At 43.2% G+C, this 22,692-nt stretch overlaps 1 protein-coding gene across 5 annotated transcripts in view; it reads right to left on the bottom strand.

The window, feature by feature from the left end:
• Positions 1-22,692, bottom strand: part of FAR1 (fatty acyl-CoA reductase 1) — a 528,293-nt gene that overhangs the window by 117,487 nt on the left and 388,114 nt on the right. The gene's annotated exons all lie outside the window — the stretch shown is intronic.

Genomic DNA, 22,692 nt, shown 5'->3' with positions numbered 1-22,692 from the left:
ATTACATATGAGTGTGTCGAATACAAAGGAGTATAAAATGTTTGAAAATAAAATCAATTGAACTAATCATACAGCATTTTGCACAACTAATAAACTGGATTGTGCCGAAATAATACAACATGCCACAGGAGTGGATGAGAGTTGACAATGCGGTTAACCAAACTAATCATACCGCATCTTTGCACAACCAATCACATTGGATTGTGCTAAACTAATAGTATACCACATAAATAGATGAGTAGGTAAAAAAGCTTTTAAATATATCACTATAAAAGGCTGTTCTCTCCTTTCTTTACCGTTACAGATTTTAATTACCGAGTTGCAATGCAAAGATAGCAACACCATCAGGTAATGGTTTAGTCCGTACTTCCAGAAATGCGAGTAAAATGCATGTTACTTGAGAGATTAATTAGGTATATTATCTTTGTCGTACAGTGCAATTTTAAAATCTAGAAAACTGCATGTACCAGATGGAGAAGTCCAATCACGAATCATTTATCTTGTGGATGAAGGTATCCAATTGATTTTAGCGGTAAGCATTGATATCCTTTGTTTAATACCACATTAATAAAAAAATGTATAGATAGAAATTGACATTCAATTTTTATTTTTGAAGGATTCTCATATATAGTGAACAATGGTATTGGTGGCTCCTACGAATGTATCGCTTAAGAACATAGTACCACATAAAAAGGTACGCTATAGTGAACGCATTATTAAGATGCTTAATATAAGATTACTTAGATTTCCATGTTTTCAGTAAGAATGTGGAGTAATATCTTAACTCTATTGTAGGTTACTTTTTGGTATCGCTTCCACTAACGCACCTGGAAGAATGTGTCTTTTGAATCATACAGGGGACACAGAGTTGAAATGTATGAGGTAGGTTATAAGAAAAATGGATCATGTGTTCTTGTGTACTCATCGTAGATGAAGTAGAATCTGTATTTCCAACTGGGGGCACATTGTAATGAACGATATGTAGTTGTGGATTCTAAGTAGACTTGTGGATGGATAGTAATTAATTCATTCATTGATTTTTGTGTTGTCAAAAAAAAGTTTTTGAATTTAGATATATAACCTATTGTATTGTCTAACTCTAAAATTTGTAGAAAACGTAGTCCTGAAGAAGGTGGTTGATCCAAATTGCACCGAAACGCCGCGTAAACTTGTTTTCTTGTTCAGATAATCAATAAGAACATGTTGTAAAGATGGATTGTTTTTAACTTACTTTTAACAAATTTTAAAATGGATGTGCATCTTTGATAGTAATAAATAAAAATGGATATATACTTTTTTATGCAAAAATCGTTTTTGTTCTTGGGCATTGTCTTCACTGTATTTACAAGTCACATGTAATTAATGTTTATGTTTGAATACTGTATATGTTTTAACCCCATTTAGCATTGTAAATGAGTCAACACATGATCGACAAATTAGACTAGAGACTAGTTTCTCTTTCATGGTTTCCTGATGTAGGTGGAGTCACTGGGGTAAGGCAAGGCATACGTTTTTGCTTCCCCCTGTGCCTTCAAAGGTTTCATGACTGTCTGGGGAGAATTTATACAGGCCATTGAGAATAGGCAGAAAGTGCTCCATAGCCTCTGATATGGACTGTGTTTTGACAAGGAAATCCTTTTACTAAGGCAGGACCTACATGTCCACCTTGTGAATGGCAGCTTCCCTTTAGATAACCTAATGGAATGTTGTGGTATCGTTAGAGGGAAATGCCCCTAACAGGGTAGGGATCGAGGTCTGGAGCACCCGGGAATCAATCATAATTGTCCCATCTGTGGGCCCAGGTTTGAAGGTGTATCATAAAATAGTTCGGCCAAAGAGGCTGACTGGGTGAGAAAAGTAGTGTGAGGATCCCCTCACACCAGACTGGCAGTGTAGATGGAGTGCAGTATAACCCCCTCTTCTTACACTGGGTTGGAGGCACTGGAGGAGATGGCCTTTGTGCGCAGCCGGCTTGGTGCAGTGAATGTTGAAAGGCCCAGTCTCTTCGCTGAAGTGGTCAGGGAAGCCAGTGGCAGATTGCTGGTGCATCATGTTGTGCACTCAGCTCCTCTACCTTCAGTACTGTTAAGTTTTCTTCTAAAGGAATGCTGGGCAAACTTCACATGTATTGTCATGGTCCAGTGAGAGGCAGAGGTTAAAAAACTTCTGATGATCTTACCACAGGTACTTTGAGTGGCACCAGTGGCACTACTGGAATGGCATCCATTCCATCACCGTGTAAGGACCCACATTCTCTGGTGTCGAAGGTCAATTAAGAGGCCACCTCCGAGAGCTGTACACATCCGAACCAGATGGTGGAAAAAAACAATCCAACATGGAGTTGGTGTGGGGAGAAGTCCCATTTTATCCAGCTACTCAAAAGACTTCTTTGAATTAAAACAACTTGCAAGCATCTGAGCCAAATATTAGATGGCAGGAGTATGCAGTGCATGTGTATCTACAGCAACACACGTCATGAACAAATGATTATGTATCCATCTAGAATACAATTAGATATTGTTGTTATACAAGAGACCCATTTGAAAAAGGAAGAGTCAATAATCTAAAGACCTGCTTGGCTAGAAAAGAAATTCACAGTTCAACATTTTACAACTAGGGGTTTGCAAAAACATAGCAGAGAAAGTAAACCTAGCATTTTTAAACAGGGTTCGTCAGGTAGCAGAAGCGATTATAGAGATGATTTATAAGTAGCGAGTTCCATATTTATGGTGTCACTCCGGAGAATGCTCTGTCAGAAGTTTTTTTCTTGCTGAAGCGAGAGGGTTTCAGGAGTAGGTTGTCGGAGTTCCTAGAGTGTCTGTTTCCTCCAGATAGATTACGTTTCTGGGAAAAGTACTGGGGGGTATTGTTATGTAGAGCTTTATGAGTGATGCAGGCCATCGTTGGGTGGATTCTAGCTTCGTAGGGTAGCCAGTTAAGCTCCTTCAGGTGTGGCGAAAAGTGGTCAAATTACCTAGAACCTGTTACGAGTGTTGCTGCTGCGTTGAGACAGGCATTAAAGGGGCTGTTGAGATTTTGGGAAGACCCGAGAGGGTGATACATCCGTACTCAAACCTAGAGATGACTAAAGCCTGAACTGAGGTTTTGAGGTCAGGGTTTTCGATGAATGGTTTAATTTTTCTAAGATACCTGCATTCTTAGCCATAAGGTTGATGTGAGTTTGTATGTTAAGTTTCTTATCTAGTGTAACTCCAAGCAATTTGGTGGAGTCCACCAGATTCGGTTTGCAATTTAGCGCAATAATGAACTTGGTCCATTCCTTTATCTCCAGAGAGTTTTTAGTGGAGGAGATTAAGAAACATTCTGTGTTTTGTGAGTTTAGCTTGAAAAAGTTTGTCGTTAGCCAGTGGACGGTCGTCGAGAGCTTGATTCATCAGCTGTAGTAGTTTGATTAGTGGTTCGACAAAGGTTGAATAGCGCAGGGAATAGGGTTGATCCTTGTAGTACTCCTATTAGGTTGGGTGAAGAGGGAGAGAGGTTTTTATTCACTATGAACAATTGCGTTCTGTTTTCCAGAAAGGATCTGAACCACTGAAGGACTGTGCGGATAAACCCATCCTGTTTTCCAGTCTTAGAATTTTGTTGTGATTGACCGTGTCGAAGGCTGAGGGGAGGTCGAGCAGGACTAGTAAGCAGGTTTCATTACAGTCAAGAGCGAGGAGGGCGTCATCTATATGCAGAATCGCTGTTTCTGTGCTATGCCCGGGTCAGAAGTCTGATTGGAAGCCGTTCAGTAGTTTTAAATCTGTGATGTGTTGATTCAGTTGTTGCTGAACACACTTTCCTATGACCTTGGCTAGCATGGGAATGTTGGTTATAGGTCGGAAGTTATCAGGGTCAAGTGTGTTTACAGTCAGGTTGTTTTTTTTAGGATAGGGGTGACGACCAATTTTTAGGCAATCCGGGAAGCGACCTTGCGCTAATGAGGCATTGATGATTTTGGTCCAGAGAAGGGACATGATATGGTAGATGTGGGGTAGGCAGTTTGAGGGGACAGGGCCATTAAAGTGGTTGTTGGGTTTGATAGATGCCAAGGTTTTTGGTGATGTCACTGAGATCGTAAAATTTAAAGATAGACTAATGAGTTATTTTTGGGCATCGGTAGATCGAGATGTTTAGGATTTTCAGCTTGTGTGTTCTTTAGGTTAGCGGAGTTGATTGTTGCTGTCCTTAGCTTGATTTGGAGGGAATTTGTTTTTGCTGTGAAGAATGAAGAAAAGTAATCACTACTAAGCTGTGCCTTTGGGGTCAGGAGTGCGGTTTTGGCCAATTTGTTAGATTGTTGTTTTAGCATTTCGGAGTTTCGTCAGTCTATTTTTGGCATTATCTAGTTCAGCGCTGAAGAAGTCTTTTTTGATTGTAGAATACATTTGTTATAGGAATCTCTGGATTTCCCAAGTAGTATTAGTTGGAGGGGGGAGGGATGTCTCCATTTCCGTTCAGTTAATCTTAGTTTGCGTCTCTCTTCATTCAGGGCTCCATTGAACCATGGGTTTTTGTCTTTGTCCAGTTTTATTTTGAGTTTTGGTGGGGCTAATTGGCCAAAGACTTAGGTCATCATGGAGTTGTAGTGAGCAGTGAGGTCATGGACGTCTAACATGTGGGAGGTTTTCTTTCAAGCGGGGGGAATTATGAAGTTAACAATGTGATGGTCTGACCAATCACAAGGGGTGATCGAAATGGATTCAATACTTTTTCTTTGGAGATGATCCAGTGAAGTGTAGCACCTTTGGAGTGAGTGCGCATTGAGATGGCTTGGATCAGGGAATGGTCAGCTAGGAAGGTTTTGATAGCGTTGACCCGTTTGTCTAGGGGGTCTTCCCAATGGAGAATAAAGTCGCTAAGGAGTATGTCATTTGAAAGGGGTGGAGGGGGGGAGAGTAAAGTAAGTTGTGATGATTTCCATAAGTTAGTCTGTGAATTCTTACCTGGGGGATGGTAAAGTATATGTAGTTTGTGAGTGGTTGTCTGAGGATTTTAGGGAAATCCTAAGTATTCACAAGAATCCAGGGGTTCGGAGTGAAACTTCGAGATTGTGATGTTGGATCGATGTATGCAGGCGATGGCTCCGCCCTTTTTGTTAGGTCTGTCTAGTCTTATGATGTTGTAGTTTAGGGGGGGGGCTAGTAGGTCTAGGCAAGGCGAGGATGATTCTGTGAGCCATGTTTCGGTGAGGATAGTTATGTCCATTTTCAGGTTTAGAATGAGGTCGGCTATGTCAGAGGCTTGTTTTAGAGGCAGGAGATTTGGTTTGAGGCATTCTCTAAGGAAGGCTCTTGATTTTCGGAGGTAGGGGTTATGGTTTGAAGGTTATTCAGGTTTATTGTTCTGTGGTTTGGTTGGGATGTTCGGTTTGGGTTGATGGGGGCTGTAAGAATAGAGAGATCTTCCGTATTTGTGATGGTGCAGGAAGGAGCTTCGTAGAGATGTAGTAGATTTTGGATTTCTGAGTTCGATAGGTAGTTGGGGAGTTTCCGTGAACGTAAAAGTCGATTAGGCAGTGGGATAGGGTTAATCACGTTGTTAGCTGCAGCTAGAGAGTTTTGAAGATGATTGAGTTTAGAGAGAGTTTTCTGCAAGATGTTTCCGATTTCTAGGATTATGTTTTGTAGGTTCCGGAAAGTGAGGTTAGTGTAGGTTTTGAGTGAGTCCAGTTCAGCTTGATAAGAGGGGGAGGCAGGATTGGTGCGCAGGGATGGCTGGGGGTAGTATTGCTGGGGGGTTCGGGGACTGATGGCAGTGTGATATGTTTGAATGGCTGGGAGAGAGGTATTCAAAAATGAGTAGGAGTACCTATAATTCTCCCCTACCATTACACTACATCATGGTTCTTGGGACCGACATTTTACCTAGTTACAGTATTGCTTACAGGACGTGGGGTTTTCCCGGAAAACTAGCATTATCAATTATGCATGAGGATTCTTGGAAACTCAGCAGGACTCAGTCATCCTAAGTCCGACATGACACAGCAAGGTAGAACCTCTAAGGGTACCACTGGGTATAAAAACACCATATCTTGCAAAGGTAGAAAGAGGAGAAAAGCACTTCCATCCCGACACACTGATGCAAGATGTGGAGGTTCCTGCACGCAGACACTCCAGCTCGCAGTGGTCCGACATCCCATGCGGGGTGTCCATCTGAAGACCAAGGCGGGGGTCCCACAGTCTCTCACTTCAGGTAATGTGGTTGACTTTATTCTAGAGATAATTCTTGGCTTACACCCACATACATGCTAGGTACATCTAGTAGGGGTCGCATCGTAGGAGTATGCATTCTACTGTCATGTATTTTATATACTTGCCAGTATTCATTGTTTCAGCACAATGGTAGGAAATCTACAATCCTTTTCTCTATTAGTGCTTATAATCAACTATATTGGTTACTGTCTAGTGGTTATTTCAGCACACCTATATTACACTAGAATGACGCCGATTCAATAAATGATTATTGAAAAACATCCCCATCGTTTATTCTGTGTATCTCTCTGAGACGAAGTGAGCACGAGTGACAGACCAAAAAGTAATAGACTGTTTCCACGATCCTGAGGGATCATGGTTGTCATGTTCGATAGTTTCCTTGCCAGGAACTATTCTCTCCTTGGTAAGAGGGGCTTCTAGTGGCAATGTGAGCTAGCTGGTATAGAGGCAAACATACCCGGAAGGGGTGTCTAGAATCAGTCTGACACCAATCCTACAGTGTATGTTGTCTAAACTCGCAAATCCTATATAGGTTTATAGGAACTACACGACATGGCAGCGCAAATGTTGGTTTGGTACTTCTTTAACAGTCAAATCTGAGTAGTTCAGTCGTGCTACTCAGAGACCCCTACTCACATTTACCCTGAGACGTCGAGAGTGGGAAGGGAACTATTCGCCACAGCTGAGTAGGCATATCCTATGTATTGGCTGTAGGTTTATCAAGCTTGAAGGACAAATTATTCCTATTGTGCATAAAACATTGTTTCCTTGAAACTCTTCCTTGAGAAACCTTTGTCAACAATGGCTGACAAAGATGCCGCTATGCGAGCACAACGTGCCGTAGTCAGGGAGGAAGAAGAGGAAAATGAAATCAACATTTCAGAAAACGTTAGAAATGCCCTTACTCTAAAACTAGAATACCATGGAGTTATAGCTAGGGGTGCGACCGTCACATTCGTGATCGAGGCACACGAATCATATAGAACAGAGGTATTCTACTTATGGGTTAAACACCCACAAGCAGATGCACAATCCAATATATTTCATTCTTCCACAGAAGATGAAACGCCAGAGGAATACTGTCTGTATGAGGACATTGAAGCTACGCTCACCTACCAGGAGCACATACACTGGTTTAAAGGTGCCCTCCCCAAAAAAAAGACAAAGTAAGACTAGGTCCACTCGCAAGAGATGGAGCCACTTGGCCAGTCCTAGCAGCTTACACACCACATCCAGACATTGACTTAATGCCAGTGGCAGACGCATGTCCACTTTATAAAGAAATAATAAAACTTTACAGAAACCTGACAGTTCATGATGAGAACACTCACACTTCAGCCAACAAGGGCTACACAAACAAGAGAGATTCAGTGATCTACAACTAAAATTACACCACAAACGCTACACGTAGTTATGGCTAAAATGCCCACTAAACGTGAGCAAATGCCATTCTGGATATCTCAGAAAATAACACAGCTAGAGGCGGTATTTCCCCACACAAGCCCTCAAGAAAAACCGAACGGTAACAATATGCTTGCCAATGGGGATAGCTCCCCAAATGGAGGATTGTACCTCTTGGGGTACAGTTTTTGCTACCATATATACCAGAACTCATGGTATCCCGTCATTAGCAGTAATACCAGATGTATTAAGACAAATACAGAATGAGTATGGAGCAGAACCTGCTCTGAACTTAGGGATGAAATTATTAGGTAATTTTGCCCAGGTTATCAGCGATCATACTAGCCAACGTTAAAAGGGATGCAGCAGCAGTGGCAATACGCCAACTCCCGAGGGAGTTCACTCCTTTACAACAGGAACGTGAATTACCTAAAATATTGAAGACACCTATGCTGAATTAGGTAGAGATAGTTTAGGAGCTAGAGCAAAAAAACCTCAACTACTGGGTGGTCCTAAAAAGGATAACATCAAGCAAGCACCTGATTCTTCCAAGAAGAAATGGGGTAATAATAAAAAACAAAAGAATAGATCTCAATCCAGGTGTGAGTCTCCTCAACAGGAGCCCTGCAGAAGGAGATGCAATCTTAGGAATAGAGAGAACATAAAAAAAAACGGACAGGTATCAGGATACTGATACACGTTCCTCTGGTTCCTTTCAGGGTTCACCAAGAAACTCAGAGAGAAGGAAGGTCAGAACATAGACTAGAAGAGCGTACAAAGTCCAGACACTCCACGCACTTCAGATTATACTTCTGAAAGAGAAGCCAAAATCAAAACGGAGAGTAGCAGGTCTCAAAGTTAAACATGCCCAGAATTCAGAGGACTCCACTTCTAAACGGGGAATGGGCTCAGACGGTGCCAGACAGCACAGCAGAGGTAACAATAGCTCACCAGAACATGATGGAATTTCTGGTGACAGCGAAGTTAAATGAGCATATCACGGTGGAAACACCGGATACAAGGGTGAGTGTCCCACATAAGTTACACGAGATAACACTCCAAATGGAGGGGACCAAACCCAGAATATTAAAGGTCTCTTTTGGGAGAACCTGACTTTTGGCTATGAAATCCTTTAAGCGGAAAAAGAGTGGTCGTCTGAAATGGTTATGGATTGCTCAAAGGGAGAAACGGTAATCTTACCGTCCTTTTCAGAACTCATTCAAATTTACTTAAAAAAACATGCGCAGGAGTGGGCGGTAGCCCTTGCTCCAGCACTATATCGCAACCATGTTGGGTGGGATGCCGAGTCACCAGACCATGTAATCCCAGTAAAAACTACTCCAACTCCACATAGACAGTACCCAATAAAACAAGAGGCAATAAAACAGGTCAGGGAGATCTTGGATCAACTTGAATACCAGGGTGTAATAGAAGTTTGCACCTCTCCAATGAATAATCCTTTGTTTCCCGTAATGAAAACCGATAATTCATACCATCTAGTTTTAGACTACGGACATCTGACCACTTGCAAAAAGACATTTGCAGTACAGAATGCACATAGTGCCGCATTAATGAATAACATTGTGCGGAAATAATACAACACTAGATATCTCCAATGGCTTTTTCTGCCAAAATATAGCACCTGAAAGCAAGTATTTGACAGCATTCTCAGCGCTAGGTTTTCTAGGGCAATTTTCTCGACTCTTCCAAGGGTATAAGAATAGCCTGGGTTGTTTTCCGCTAGGGTAACAGAATTACTTCAGAATTTGGATGAAGAGGCATTGTCCTTTGTAGAGGATATCAATTTGGCAGATGATGATTTAAAGGATCACTTGGCCAGGGTGAGCAACAAAATTCTGGGGTTCGCCGCTGAGGGATACAAATTCAACATAAAAAAAAAAAAAAAAATCAAAAATAGCCCACCTTAATGTCTTATTTTTGGGATATGAGTTATCAAGTGTATGGAAATGCCTGGCAGCTAACTTTTTAGAGAAGTGTGCACTGCTCCAACCTCCTAAATCGCTGAAAAATTTACAATCCATATTGGGATTTTAAAATTTTGGCAGAACCTAGATTTCGTATTACGCAGAAAGGGTAAAACCTTTCTACGATTTAAGACCTGAGTTTTCAGTTTGGCAGTGGACAGGAACACACAGATAACCTGTTACCTACAAGCTAACATGATAGCTTCAAAACATTTGCAGACACGCGTAAATGTCCTCAACCTGATTATCCGCGTTATAGAAGCTCAATCTGGGTACACTTACCTAACCTTCAATGAAGGAGAAAGAGTACCCATAGCATACAAATCACACTTGTACATAAACGCTGAAATGCGCTTTGATTCTACAGAAAAAATACTGACAGCCGTACAGACTGCTGTAGTAAGAGAAAGAGCACTGGCTCAGGGGAAACGAATAATTGTAACTCCGGTACCGGTCTTGGAGGCCACTACAAAGGCAAGCGTTCCTAATGCTAAAGCCTTACATCCATGATGGATACAATGGGCTAATTCGGTCACTGCAACCGATGTAGAATACAGATATGACCCTAGTTTAAAAACACAAGCATTCCTGAAATATGAACAAGAATATACTCTACCAAATGAAATAATGCCTCTAGATCAGTGTGAATCTATTATTTACACTGACAGATCTGCTCAGCCGGCCATAGAAAGTAAACAGCAATAGAGCTGCATGTGCAATTGTGAAGAGTCGTATGCAGGATGGCAAGTTCCATCCCAGCAGCACGAAGACACAGTCTCTAGGAGACTACACAGTTCAGCTGACAGAACTAAAAGCCCTATTGCTGGCACTTATAAATAAGCATCAAGAATTCCCTACACTGATTGTGTGAGATTTTTTATTGTGTCCAGTCATACGAATATCTACACTCCTGGGGTCAAAATAGGTTAAAAGACTCAAAAGGTGACACAGTTAAGCATACGATGCTATGGTAACAGGTAGCCGAGTTGAAAAACGAACTACCAAGAGCTCACGTGATACACACGCTGAGTCATCAACGTGATGGCATTCCCCTTGAAGGGAATTCATTGGCCGATAAAGATGCAAAAGGGGCAGTACGTACTGCTGTTGTAGCTGCAATCACTTGTTCAAAAACGAGAACAGAGATAATGGTAGCTGTCATTGCTTCATGCAAAAACAGCTCAGCCTTGCCGAAAGGTTTTCCTCTCAAGTACCACTACAAGTTAGATGTACACATTACGTATGCTCAGATTTCAGGAGTGGGGGGATAGAGTAATACCAAACATGGATTGCAGATTAGGCTTAATATTAGCTGCACATGAGGGTCTAGGTTCTGCACACGCAACAGTTACCGCAACAGTTCCTTTACTGAAACAACGGTATTGGTGGCCTGGTTTAACAAAACAGACGAAGAATTTTGTCTTAAAATGCGACATTTGCCAGCAGATGAAGGGTTCCACTGTGGCGTGTCCAGCGCAGACACCATGACTAATATCAGACAGACCACTTGCTTGTGTCTATTTGGAGCACTGCGGCCTCCTACAATCAGATGGGGCTTACAAGTATATCTTGGTGGCAGTGGATTCATGCTCTAGATTCCTATGGGTATGGCCTTAGCGCTCAGCTGACGCTCAAACGGTTATAAAAGATTAGCGAGTCTTTATAGGGACATATGCAGGTGGCACATTAGATTCTGACCGTGGCCCCGTGTATAGCTCTAGGGCTTACAAGGAAACCATGGAAGGTTTGGGTGTAGCATTGCGTTACTCCTCTCCGTACCATCCCGAGGGAAATTCGGTTGTGGAGAGGAAAAAACGAGACTTAAAGCAATTTCTAACAGCAAGAGTATTAGGTTCGGGAGGTAGCTGGGGCAATCACTTATATGGGGTACAACAAGCCCTATACAACATGCCAAGAAGTTCTCTAGGGGGTGTCAGTCCTTACGAGGTCTTATTTGGGACGAGAATGTGGGTACCTGATCTCGATTATGAAAGCACAGTGGCCGATGAAAAACCATTTGATATCAATAAGTGTTTGGCTGTTTTACTGGATCTGAATGAATCCCGGGCACTACTAAGCAACATGCAAGTAAAACGCACTGCCACTGGGGAAGTCAAATCAATCACAGCAAGACCGGTCTGGATCCCAAAGGCAGGGATCTGGTCAGAGAGAAAAAAAAAAAAAAAAAAAAAATCAAGGACAAGAAAAAATTGGGCCATCATACAGAAAGCCTGTACCTGTCCTGGCTGTCGAAGGAACAAGAACAGTACTTCTTTCGCCTCTTGCCGGCAAAAATGAAAATATTAGTCTCCATTGATATGATCAAACCACACTATGTGGCAGATACTGAATAGTAGGCCTCGTGGGCTCCTGGGTAGCCGACGCTCTCCTCTCGCTACCATACAGGAAGTTCAGATGGAAAGACTCATAACATTCGAAGAGTCACCAATACAAAGTGATGGAAATTCCAACAATGAAATGGAACTCGTTCCTCTGGAAACAGAACTTCAAAGCACAAATGAAACACAAATTTCAATTCGGCCTAATACCGATGTCTACATCAAGAGGACTCGACAAGAGACACCTACCAGTTCAACAAAACCTGCTGAGCTACCAAGAATAGATCGAACTGCATCTGGCTACTTCATCGATTTTGATACCTTCTCTCTTGATCCCAGTGAACCTGAGACAACGCCAGCTCCAGTTTCCCGTAAGCAACAAATTTGTGAATCTACACTTTTATGAAAAAGACTTACTTAGTTTAATCTTGGCTACAGCTTGTTTTTTCTGTTCTGGATTGGCCTAGTGACTGTCTTTTGCTTATTGAATGGACAATATCTCCCAAAACGCTCTGCAATAGTAAATGTTAACTTTGTTCTGAAACCTCATACATCATCTCATTGTGAAGAGACCTGTTTTCCGTGAACATTACAGCTGTTCCAATTCCTGATGGTATAGTTTGGGACAAAGTTGATGTGTGTGGCCCCACTGAACTTTTGAAAATATCACATTTGTTTAAAAATTCTCTAAATGATATGACCTCCAGTACATTTTCTGATTATTGTGATTTTGAAACTTTAAATATGTGGTTTGATTTAGAAAAATCTGCTGCATTTTCAAGCAATGAAATGTTAGAGGACACATCTGATTTTAACAATATTTACTGTTATCATCATGGTCATCACTTCTTACACAAATCCAGTATCCCACGAAATATCTTCACATACCACCAATGGGAACATTGCCCGACACCACCAGAAGGTAGTTCGAAGACATTTGCACAGAAAATTTCTTATTTTTCAGGGTTTAACACTTCTGACCCAACATCATATTACTAGAAGGTTGCACCTACAACAGCACAGAAAAATATGCTAACACAAAACAGATTCATTCTGCATCCTTTCTTTCCCAACTGTCTGTACAGGGTTTCGACTTCTGAAAGGACACTATAGACAAAATCAGACTGGGGTTCTAAGGAATGGCAAGTTCAGGGACCAAAAGCACTATTTAGAGCGCGCCTCATTCCGCAATAGTTAATATTTCTGAATGAAACTGTGCAACAGACTGTCTTGGACTAGCCAAGAACAAGGATTTGAACACACCTCGGATTCCCACACCTTCACACATCAATTGTACAGGACGTGGATGGAATACAATAGATGACATCATGCAGTAAGTATATAAGCTTTATTCGATATAAAAAATATCATAAAAGCAATACATTTCCAAATGTACACATTATTTACATAAATAAAATAATTAAAAAGTCATTAAATCGTCATCTGACACAGCTTATATAATGGATTATCCACAGCAAGTTAAAATTCATAATTTGGTTGTTATTTTTAAAAGGGCCTTAAAAAAACCTAAAACTAAAATATGTAAGCCCTGTATGAGAGAGAGACCCCAGCCTCAAGCCTTAGCTAAGTGGGTGCTGGTCGCCATCAGTGTCTACACTGATTAGGCAAAGAGGCTTCCTAGCCAGTAACTTGCTTCTGATTAGCCAGGCTGATCCCAAAAATTTAGCCACCCCACATATCAGGGTAAGGGAAGAGGTATCAGTGCAAAGGATACGGAGAGCATTACGATGGCACATTGGGCCCAATAGTTTGCAGACTGGTTTAAGCCACCTCTTTCTAGGGAGCCTGTACGCCGGGCAAGCAAACAAGAGGTGTGCCGTCGACTCATTGCGATGGTCACAGCCCGGACAGGGTAGAGGTGTCATAGTTGGCCCTTTCCAGCGTGAAACAAAGTGGTTAGTCGGAAGAGTCCCGAATCTCAGCTTCATGTATAATACCCTGTGTCTGGGAGTCTGGATGAAATCCAAATAGGGTTCCAATGAGCAAGTGTGTTTATGTTGGAAGAAGCCCTCCGCCAATTTCCCCAGTCTAGGATTTTGAATGACCTGTAACTGAACCCATTCCCAGTACAATTTTTTAATAACCTGTTTTGTGGGTGGTGTCTGGGAGCGCCAGGCCTCATTTAGACCAATAGCAGTTAGAAGTTTTCGGAGATCTGTTAGCCATTTTATCTTACTCCCCGAGTCTGCTGCAACAAGTTCGTCGAAAGCTGCAGCATAATGGGAGAGTTCGGCAGTCCTTTTTATACGGGCCCAAAACAGAAGGGGACGCAACCGTACTATATCTTGGAGTATCTCCCTAGGTCAAAAAATAGGGGCTTCAGGGGCGTCGAGGAAGGTAAGGAAAGCATATCTCTCATAAACTTGTTTTCCGACAAAACAAGATCACTCACATTCTGGAAACCCCAGAGCTCAGAGCCATACAGGGCTGAAGAGAGTGCTTTGCCGGCATAGACCGCAAGGACAGGGGCCACAGGCCTACACCCAGTAAGACGCTGCTCTCTCAGGATAGCGCTGGATGTCCTCTTGTGATTTAAGAGCATCTTTGCGAGGTGGGGGCCCCAAGTCATGTCTTTAGCGAAAGAAATTCCCAAATAGTCAAAACCCCCGACATTGTCCAGCGGGACAGCATCTAAGGTAAAGTGGTTTTTGAAGCGTTTGGACGGGTTAATGCACATGGTCTTAGTTTTGGTGGTATTAACTATCAGGCAATGTGAATCACAAAAGGTGGCAAAGTTATTCAAAAGTTTCTGGAGCCCCCCCCGGGGATTTTGAGATCAAGAGAGTATGGTCTGCGAACAAGAGAGTCGGGATCTTCTCCCCGGCCAGTGATGGAGCCTGACCTAAAAAAATCAACCACCCCGTTGATGTAAAGAGAGAACAGGGTGGGAGCCAGAACGCATCCCTGTCGAACTCCCCTGTTCACAGCGATTCTCTCAGTCAATTGCCCCTGTGACCCCCATCTAACCTTGGCATAGTTGCCTTGGTGTAGGCGCTGGATCATGTCTAAGACCAAAGGGGGAGCGCCAAGTCGTTGTAAGGTAAGCCAAAGTTTCCCCCGAGGCACCAGATCAAAAGCGGTCTTCAGATCTATGAAAGCAAGATACAAGCTGCCCCTACCCAGAAGTACTTTCTTCCAATAGATCATAAGAAATCTGAAAACCTGGTCGATTGTTCCCATCTTGGTCCTAAAACCTGCTTGAAAATGGGAGAGAATGTTGTCTTCCATCCAAATACCTAACCTAGATAGTAAGACGCTGCCAACCACTTTCTGGATCACGTCGATTAAACTAATCGGTCGGTAGTTGGCAGAGTCTTCCCTATTCCCCTTTTTAAAAATGGGGACCACCTCGGCACCCTTCCAAGAGTCAGGCACTGGTGATCCTCTATCAAATTCAGGATAGAAAGGATAAGAACTGCCCAAAGCTCAGCGAAATGTAGAAGCAAATCTCCAGGGAGGCCATCTGGACCAGCCGCCTTGCCAGGGGCTATACTTTTGATTGCTATCATCACCTCACTTAGGACAAAGGATCCCGGTGATAGCCGGTAGCTCTAGTGGGGGATGAATAAGCCATTTCGAGGGGATAGGGCGTATTAACATCCTCTGTGTACAGTTTAGAAAAGTGAAGCAACCATTGGCTGGCAGATATGTGGTTGGACAATGGGGGGTTAGTGCTACCGGCCCTCTTGTTAATTAAATCCCAAAAGCCTTTCGAGTCTTTCTTGGTTGATGCGTGTTTTAATTTGGCCCAATGGGCCTCATCCCAGCTTTTCTTAGCCTCCCTCTGTGCCTTGGTGTACTCCTTCCTAGCTCTAGTGACTACGGAGGAGTCTTTTTTCTTAACTTCAAGGATAAGTGCCGCCCTTTTTTCCTTACATGTGATAGAGTACCAGGGATTCCCAGCCTTTACCTCCAGAGCTAACCTTGCTTCTAGTTGTAAAAAAGGCACTCAAATGAAAAATAAAGTCATGATAGATTTTATGAAAATTGGATAGAGGCAAAGCGGAATTGGCATAATTTGTAAAGTTGCCAATTTCCTCTTCTAGGGTACCCTTTACACTTGCCAATTTATGTTCCTTGATGACAACTTTCTGCCATTTGAGGCGTCTACAACAATTAGTAGGGACGACTTCTCTAGTGGACAGGATCGGTCGGCTAATTGCATCAGCACCAGATGCTTGCCAAACATGGTTTAGTCTTAAGCATAAGGGATTATGATCGCTATCTGTAGAGGGTTTGACTTCCATATCTAGTAGGTCACACCATAGCCTGACATCTATCAGAATGTAATCAATCCTAGATGGAGAACAGATCCTATTAAAAGTAGGTGCCCCATGAAGATCTGAAATGGATCTTCCATTTACAGCTCTAAGGTTAAACTCTTGAACGAGGGCATTTAATTGAATAACCCTCTGGGACCACTTTCCAACGGGAGGTAGGTTGAGGGTGGGGATGTTCCATTTAATATCCACTTCGGCAGTGCCCAGAAAGTCCTCCTCACCGAGCGGTTCAAAAGTACAATTTAAATCGCCCCCTATAAAGATATACGAAGATGGGGAGATACCAGAGAGCATACTTTCCAATGTTGATATAGTTGCGGATCCCAAGGTACCCTTGGATCCCCTAGCGTAGATGTTAAAGAGATCCAATATGGGTTTATTATGTACTCCACCTACTGTTAAATGCAAGATGTCGAGAGAAGTGCAGTTATGGGAAGAGATTGACCAGTTCAATGAAGTGTTAACCCATATGTGAAGGCCTCCAGAAGGGCGTCCCTTTCTTGATCTAACAGCCGGGTAGAAATAGGTAGTGTAGCCTGACTTGTGTAGGGGTTTCAGGCTCCAGGTTTCCTGGAATAAGCAAATTTCGTATTTTTCAACCAGGGCATTCCATTCGGGGATGGCTAGCTTCTTCTCCAGGCCCGCTATATTCCAAGAAATAATATGAAGTATGGAAGTGTTTGGAGCAGCCAAGATTCCAAGGACATTTGTAATAGCGTGAGGTGTCAGGTTGGAAGGAATAACCCCAGTCTCATGTTGGTCTTGGGGAAAGGGGGTGTTTAAGGTACTAAGACAAATACTGGATGATGTTAGCAGTCAGTCCACCCTATTCAGGCCAGATTCCCCCCCAGTTTCCCCCGATGTCATAAGGGGTTTAACTCCTAGTGGGGGCCATAACGGTGTTCGCCTAATTTGGATGGATGAAAAATCGGGAGAAGAAGAGCGAAATTCAAGGGCCACTAAATTTTCAGCCAGATTTACATCCACAAGTTCTAGCTCTAGGCAATCAAACGGGGAATTGTGGGCCGATAATCTCTTTGCCCTGATGATATCCTCCCTAATAATAGATCTGCAGCCACGAACCTGACGCAACCAATGTATAGCCTTATTACAAAGTGATACGCTCCCTTCAAATCCCTGGTTGGAGGAAAGTTTGGGAACTTTGACCAAGAATACTGTGTTCTTATGATTTGGGGCCAAGTGGTGTGCACCAGGAGTCTTGGTAGTATTTACCGGGGCGTCCTGCTTAGCGGGAAGATTAATTTGAGAAACCCTGGGAATGCCCCCCCTGTAGGTTTCAATAGGACGAGCAGATCTAGATGCACTTACTTTCTACGCATAGCTAGTCTTAAGAATAGGGCGAGGTGGCAAGGAGGAAGGAGTGCTTAAAGCGGGCCGCAAGGTCCTCTAGAAGGAACCAGTTGGGGAGAAACGGTCTGTAAGCTAGCAGTATGTGCAGCTACGGAGTGAATAGTTAATGAGGGTTTGGCGGTATCAAGAGGCAAGGCAAAACTTAGCTTAGCATTAAGAGTCTCAATGGTCTTGCTAAGTACAATCACTATGCCCTGGAGCGAATCGACTTTCTCCATAAGGCTCTCAAAGAGTACTTTGCAGGTACAGGGGGGCGGCAGAGGGGCCGCTTGCTCAGTGTGACAACATCTGCTGAGAAGAGGGCAAACTACAGTCAACTATCTCTGATGCGGGTTCTAACACTGAGAAGCGATTAGAGCAGGGGATAGATTGTAAGGACTCATTCGAAGCTTTCTTGGATTCATGGTCTCCTTTAGCTGGAGACTTAGGTCGGAGAGCGGGGGAATCCAAAGCTGAGGTAAATCTAGTATCCTCCATTAGTGAGCTGTGGGAAATTGGGTTAGGATGTATAACAGTTTTGTTAGAATTTGTTTTCCTTTTTAAAAACATAGAAGGTATGCCCTTTTGGGGAATTTTACCCCAACCCCTCCACATTGCCCACAACAGGCCCAATGAAGTTCCCACCCAGAATGTCCTCGCAATCCAAAACTATGTTCTCAATTCTGTCCATAACACAGTTACTGGCAGCATGCTTTATAGACTTCGATTTTTTGCCCTTTTTGCTTCCTATGGGGCCCCCGCCCTCCATTGCCTTTCTCTTACCCATTTTCTAGCAGTAGCAATAATAACTATATTCTCTAAGGACACCGAAGCAATTGTACAACACTATGACCATTGAACTATACCAACAGGGAACGGAACATCAGCGCGAAGTAACAGTTACGTAACACATCCCTCGGGGTGCTCCAGTCTCGTAAATTATCAGGGGTGCAACACACAGTACCTTGTGGCTCGTGGCCTCAGATGTTAGAGGGGGAGCCCTGTCCTGTCTCCTCCTGGCTCCGACGGGCAAGGACGGGCCCGCCCTTGGCCCGGGCTTTGCCCGCGCGCGTCCCGCGCTGCGGGAGGCGCCCCGGCCAGATAAGGGCTACCAGCTGGTCCACGTGGTGCGCGACTGCGTCAGGCGCGCTAGGGCTTCTGGGGGATGTGGTTTAGACCTCACTCTGCCGTTCCCCTCACGGCGCTACTGGCGAAAGTGTCAGGCAGTTGAAAGGATCAGGAAGGGTGCAGCATGCCAGCCGTTTCCCTCACGGCGGTTGTGAAAGTCTCGATGTGCGTCCCGCGCTGCGGGAGGCGCCCCGGCCAGATAAGGGCTACCAGCTGGTCCACGTGGTGCGCGATGGCGTCAGGCGCGCTAGGGCTTCTGGGGGATGTGGTTTAGACCTCACTCTGCCGTTCCCCTCACGGCGCTACTGGCGAAAGTGTCAGGCAGTTGAAAGGATCAGGAAGGGTGCAGCATGCCAGCCGTTTCCCTCACGGCGGTTGTGAAAGTCTCGATGTGCGTCCATCATGCAGTATAATACTTCATTGGAGGGGATTGTTAGTTTGGCCCACAAACAGATGTCAGTCAAGATTTAGGGTACCACCGAAGGGTTTAGTATACATAGGCTAGACCAAAGCTAGACCAAAGCTGGAGATGCAGGTGGAAAGCGCCGGGACACTCTTTTCGAGTAGCCGTGCGCTATAAAAGAACGCTGTAACATAACATAACATAACAAAGCTACGTACAAAGACAACATCTGGGGGTAGTGACATCATATAGTGTTGGGAAGTTGTGCCCCGACAGGCTAAAAACCGACACTGTCCCAGGTGAAACAGCACTTATCCTTACTCTCAGATGAGGTGGATCGAAGGGATTTTTTATTAGGTCCCCGAAAGCCACGTCAAACGTTTCTATTACGCTGTCTATAATGAAATCTGGAAGATCTTTCAACAAGAAGCTGCGGAGACACTTCGTGAAATAGATAAAAATTAACCTAGAAAAGTCGTTAGCTGTAGTTGACAATGGTATGACTACATTAACCTCCAAGATTAATTCACTGGGCAACATTGTATCTTCTGCTATAGATATACTAGAACAAGACTTGTCCATACTACAGCACAGACAATCCAAGTTACGTTCTATTATGCTATTAAGCTGGACGTTGCAATCATTGTGCGCTGGTTATGTGCCGTAGCAATTTATCAACAGTATGTCCCTATGTCCTGTATAAAATCTAACAGAGAAGCAGAGACGATGGCACACAGGGGAGCAATATATACAATGCTGAATATTGGAAAAACTGGACAAATTACCTTTTACTGTGGCAGAGTCTATCCACAGAATGGTTACTCCATGGCCATATAACACTACCGGTCACAACTTTCCAGTTTCAGTATTGCCTTGAACAACAGACAGGCAGATATGAAGCGATGGGTAGGGAATTAATCAAGGAATCTTGTGAATTACCATACAGAGTTCGATGTAGGAATGGGGGTAGGGAAGTGTTCCTTAGCGGTACCAACTGCGAGAATTCTTTAAGTGGATCTCTCATATGCCAGGAGATCATGCTTCACGGGGCCTGTAATGGTTTGTTTGCTAACATATCCTGTCAGTTGAAAGGGTCAACAGCTGCTGTGATTAATCCGGTTTTTAAGTTGCTTTCGAATGGGAGATACTTGATGCCGAATGATCAAGGTTGTTGTGGGATGCTCCGGGGTATCGCATATCTTGTCACTGTAAGCTCCAGGGTTACTTGCTGTATGCAAGTACTGTTTCCAATGACCCATACAGTCAGGGAGGTGCAGTTATGGCAACAAATACGGAGGACTTGGATGGAACACAGGATACCCCAGCATTGTCTGTGGATAGTGCAGAAGAACATCTGTGCTTGATTGACCTAATATGCGAGGTGTTGCAGGGATCGTCGTTTGTGATGGCAAGCAACATTGATGTAGCGTCTTCCAGCCAGGACACTAACACTTGGCTCATCATTCGCTGGGAAACATTTGGCCTTTTTCTAAACAATTAAATTTGGAATTTTTAAACAAAACACTTTCTAAACTGCATGGCTTTCAGTCACTCATTGCTTGCACTATATACACAGACATATTTAGTACAGACTTCTATCGCATGCAATATTTCTCTTTAGCATTTTTTGAAATTTTACGATTAAGTACTATTTTTAATGAACTTATTAATACTTTGCGTACAACATTTAGCTGTACGTTCAAATTTTTTGTATGTCATCCCTCGGATGAGGAGTGGGTGTTGTGTTTCATATAGGTACCTCAATTTAGGCTCAGGTAGCAACTTAACCATTTGCCTATATTCTCCCCTACCATTACACTACATAACGGTTCTTGGGACAGACCTTTTACCTAGTTACGGTACTGCTTACACAACGTGGGGTTTTCCCTGAAAAAAAAAAGCCTCAGCCATTATGCATGAGGATTCTTTGAAAACTCAGCAGGATTGCCATCTATTGCATAATAACTATGCACAAGGGTAATTTCTTCCGTCATCCTAAGTCCGGCATGACAGAGCAAGGTAGAAGCCCTGAGGGTACCACTTTGGGTATATAAACACCATATCTTGCTAAGGTAGAAAGAGGAGAAAAGTACTTCCATGCAGACACTGATGCGAGACGCTGAGGTTCCTGCACGCAGACACTCCAGCTCGCAGTGTTCTGACATCCCTTGCGGGGTGTCCATCTCGAGACCACAACGGGGTCCCACAGTCTCTCACTTCAAGTAATTGGGTTGACTTTATCCTAGAGATAATTCTTGGCTTTTACACCCACATACATACTAGGTACACTTGGGTACATCTAGTTAGGGATGCATCATAGGAGTACAAAATACGGTCATGTATTTTATATACTTGTCTCTATTAATTGTTTTCAGCACGATGGTAGAAATCTACCATGCTTTTACTCTTTGTGCTTATAATCATTTATATCGGTTACTGTCTAGTGGTTGTTTCAGCACAACTGGTTTACACCAGAATGACCCTGGTTCAATAAATGCTTTTTGAAAAAACGTCCCCACCGTTTATTCTGTGCATCTCCGAGACGAAGTGAGCACGAGCGACTGACCAAAAATTAATACACTGTATCCACGATCCTGAGGCATCAGGGTCGTCATGTTCCATAGTTGCCAAGAACTATCCTCTCCTTGGTGAGAGGGGTTTCTAGTGGCACTGAGCTAGCTGGTATACAGGCTAACATACCCAGCACGGGTGTCTAGAATCAGTCTGACACCAATCCTACAGTGTTTTTCGTCTAAACACACAGATCCTATATAGGTTTATAGGAACTACACCAAGACATGACCAACGCAATTGAAGAAAGATCTAACTTTGCATATTTATACTGTAATGCTTTCTATATTAAAAAATATATATGTATATCTACAAAAGGAATTCACAAATTCAACTACCGACAACTGCATGGGATCCACACTTACCTCCCCAAACATCAGCCAACCCCTTTTATCCAAGCTGAATGATGCTTCAACTTACCCAAGATAGACTGGCCAACTCAGAAGCCTATCTCTAAAGGACTGGGGGGAAACTAGGTTACCTGAACTCCTCCAAAACAGATAAAGATGACCTGCTATAAAATGGTCATGCAGATAATCAGCCAAACGCTTCAAGAAATCTAGATATACTGGAAGCATCTCAATCAACATCTACAGCAGACTCTCAGACTCTCATACCAAGAATCAGACACCACAAAATGCACCAACTTGACTGAGTTCATCAACTTTCATACTGCAGATTTACTCTCAGAATCAAAGAAAAACAATGCTCCCCTCCACCCAAACTTTTGAGCATACCAGAACAATGTCTAAAGCCAGACCTTCTGCTCTTCAATAGAAAACTGTGGCAACTGAACAATGAACCTTCTTCCAAACAGATGCATTGAGAAAAGGCCTCATAATCACTCTACCTTCTAGAAAATCCTCAAATTCAATATCTATTTTCTAATCCTGAGGAAACCAGAATTTCAAATCAGCCACGTTATTTCTCAGACCAGAAATATTGTGATCCAGAAACTAATTCCCAAGTTCTTTGCAAAGATGGTCTCTTTTAACT

Source organism: Triturus cristatus, chromosome 3_2, assembly GCF_964204655.1.
Source record: "Triturus cristatus chromosome 3_2, aTriCri1.1, whole genome shotgun sequence".
Classification (NCBI taxonomy): Eukaryota; Metazoa; Chordata; class Amphibia; order Caudata; family Salamandridae; genus Triturus; species Triturus cristatus.
Note: the sequence above shows the minus strand (reverse complement) of the source record. Positions and strands in the feature narration are given on the sequence as shown.